A 3419-nucleotide genomic window follows, 5' to 3' on the forward strand; every position below is an offset into this window, starting at 1 on the left:
GGGGAGGGGAGGGAGGGGAGGGAGAGGAGAGGAGGGGAGGGGAGGGGGAGGGAGGGGAGGGGAGAGGAGAGGAGAGGGGAGGGAGGGGAGGGGAGGGGAGAGGAGAGGAGAGGGGAGGGGAGGGGAGGGGAGGGGAGGGGAGGAGAACAGAAGAGGAGAGGAAAGGAGAGGAGGGAAGGGAGGGGAGATGGGGAGGGGAAAGAAAGGGAAGGGAGGAGAGGAGGGGAATAGAGGTGAGGAGGGGCAGGGAGGAGAGGAGAGGAGAGGGGAGAAAAGAGGAGAGAGGAGAGAGAGAAGAGGGGAGAGAGGAGAGGAGAGAGAGGAGAGGGAGAGAGGAGAGGAGAGAGAGGAGAGGAGAGAGGAGAGGCGGGAAAGAGGAGAGGAAGGAGAGGGGAGAGAGGAGAGGGGTGAGAGGAGAGGAGGGAGAGAGGAGAGGAGGAAGAGAGGAGAGGAAGGAGAGAGGAGAGGAGGGAGGAGAGGAGGGAGAGAGGAGAGGAAGGAGAGGGGAGAGGAAGGATAGGGGAGAGAGGAGAGGAGGGAGAGAGGAGAGAAGAGGAGTGGGGAGGGAACGGAGGGGGGAAGGGGAGGGAGGAGGGGAGGAGAGGAGAGGAGAAGAAGAGAAGAGAAGAGAAAGGGACCTGTGGACAAAGCTATGGACGCTACTCCAGGTAAAGGCCCCTCTTCCTCAAGGCAATGCAAAATGCCCATGGGGTCCCAGGGTATATCCCTGAGAGCACCCAGAGAATCATGTAGGAGCACCAGAGCTGGGCATGGGAGTCTCCCCCACAGCACCTTAGCCACAAGGAGGGGAGAAGGAAATGATGAGAGGAAAAAAGGAGCAATGAGAAGAATTCTCAGGACAAAAAAATAGGATGAAATGACCCCAAATTTCTACCAGAATTTTTCTGCCCACACAGCAAAAAAATCCAAACCTCATCACCTCTAAGGTTTTCCTGTCTCTGTGAGTCTGTCCCTGAGTGTGTGTGACTCAGGCATGCAAGTGAGCTGCCCTGTCAGGTCATACCTGCCACAGTGCTTCAATTGGGTCCAACACCATGGAATCCAGAGGCCAGCACGGGGTTGAGCAGGGGCTCTGGGGGGTTCTTTCTCCTGCTCTCCATCCTCTCACAGCCTCTTTGGACCCCAAATTACTCCCATTCTCTCTTAAGAGTTCCAGCCTGCACCTGGAGACTTGGCACAAGCACCAGGAGAGTTTTGTTTTTCCCTTTGGGTATGAGTGTTTTTTTTGCCTCCCCAGGGATGCTCAGGCCTTAGTCATGACTGTGCTCAGGGATGACACTGGAGGAGCTCTGGGAGGTCATCCAGGACTAGGGATCGCCCCTGGTTGGTCATGAGCAAGGCCAGAGTCTTCACCCCTGAACTGTCAGTCAGCCCCTGGGTCTGGTGACAAAACAGCTCTTCCATATCCCAGGAGGTTTGTAGGAAACTCACATTCATGCTGCTGGGAAGGACCAGGACCTGCTGGATGCACCGCTGACCTTGATTGACCTGCACCCCGATGATAAAGCCAACTACACCTGCAAGGTGACCATGTTCCCACAAAGGAGCGGGAGGGCAAGCACTTGGCTCCGTGTCTTCTGTGAGTGTGGAGGGGGACGGATGGGGTTGTGGGTAGAGGGTGATGCTTGGGAGGGCAGGGCTGCCCCCAAAGTGTCCTTGGAGTTTTTAACCACAAAGTCACACACCTGCAGTTTTTGGTGTTTTGGTGTCTGCGGAGATGAGTGAAGCAGTGAAGTTGGGCCCTTGGTGTGATGATAGTCGTAAGGTGTCTGCGTAGCTGCCAAGGTTTCCGCAGCATGGGGGCTTGACACCCCTCCTATGGCTGCAGTACAGTCAGCCCTGACACCATATATTCACAACTTGTTGCTGTTTGCCTGGCTCTTTCAGTATTTAGATGAGCCTATGGCGCTGGCCAGTGGGGACTTGTATGGCTCTGGATAGTGGCTGTGGTCTTGAGACTTTGGGACCTACAGAGATGCTGGGGGAGGTGACTTGCCCTGGCTAAGAGGTTCTAAGGACAGAAAGAGAGGTAGTAAGCAATGGTGGAGCTTGGGGTCATATCTGGGGACCCTTCCACTGGAAGGTGTTGAGGGTCAGGTGATAGTGAATAACCCTTGGCTGTGCAAAGTCTTGGAAAATAGGTTATTTTTTTGATTATTTTATTTACTTATTATTTTTCCTGATCTGGGGCAGTTATTGTGAGGATTGGGGATGTGGATTATCTTCCCCGACATCCCTGAGTTTATTCAACTAGCAGACAAGTTCTTTGCACTGAGATGCGCATGTTCAGTTCCTGTCCCAACACAATGACAACAGCACTGCTCTCACCAACAACAACACACCAATACAGTATCCCTCATGTCTACATCTGGGCCACCAACACACCATTCCTCATGGTCCACACCAAAACCAATAGTCCTTTACTGTCAATTTCAATTTCTTGCATCAGAGATTATATTTTGCTTTTGGACCACATCTGATCGTATTAGGGGTCCCTCCTGGTTTATGAAGAAATTACTCCATGGCTCCTACTCTTTGGGTTCCCCTGTTCCCTGTGGTCAGGGGCTCTTCATCATCAGTGTGGGCCCCCTGAGGGCTCCTGTCTCTGAGTCTATTCTTGTCCCCTTTACAGATGCCCCCCAGGTCTCCATCTCCCTGTATGATGACAAAGGGCAGCTGGGACACAGGGAAACCAGTCTGAGCTGTGACGCCCATGGAAACCTGTAACCCCCTAGGACCCTGCCCGCAGGGTGGACTGAGGATCACGTAGTAATTCGTGGGTCACGAGCGGGATCCGACCTGAAAGGGAGGAAAGAGGCTGAGAAAGAAATGAGCTCAAGTCAAGCTGGCTGATCAAGAGCTGAATTTATTAAGGCAAGACAAGCTTGTATAGTTCTACAGCATAAGGAAGTAGCTTTCATTACTTTTCCATGGTATAGAAAAGTAGGGCGGTTGTACAGGACGGACTTTCCAGTTTTACAACATACCCTTATATTGCATAGACTTATATCGCACATTCTTTCACAATGGTAGCTTAACAGGATGTGATCTTATCTTAGCAACTCGGGTGGTTTACTGGGACATCTGACTTGTTTGGTTAACATTTCTTTTAGGTCCAGGTGGTAAATGCCACAGTGGCCGCCTGTCAGGTACACAGGCCTTTGGTTTCTCAGGCATCAGAGACTCCATTTTGCTCTCTAGCTCTAACAGCCTCCAACAGAAACCCAGAGCCAGAAAATATAACTGGAGCATGTGAGTTCTGGGCCTGATGCAGATCTGGGGGTGGGGGACTAAAGATATACTCTTGGGTCTGAGGGAGAAGGGGCGACAGATAGTGGGATATGAGATGTCAGCAGCAGCTCTGGGAACCCAACATAAGGGCTTGGCTCTCCTCTGAG

This window comes from Suncus etruscus, chromosome 14 (assembly GCF_024139225.1).
Source record: "Suncus etruscus isolate mSunEtr1 chromosome 14, mSunEtr1.pri.cur, whole genome shotgun sequence".
Classification (NCBI taxonomy): domain Eukaryota; kingdom Metazoa; phylum Chordata; class Mammalia; order Eulipotyphla; family Soricidae; genus Suncus; species Suncus etruscus.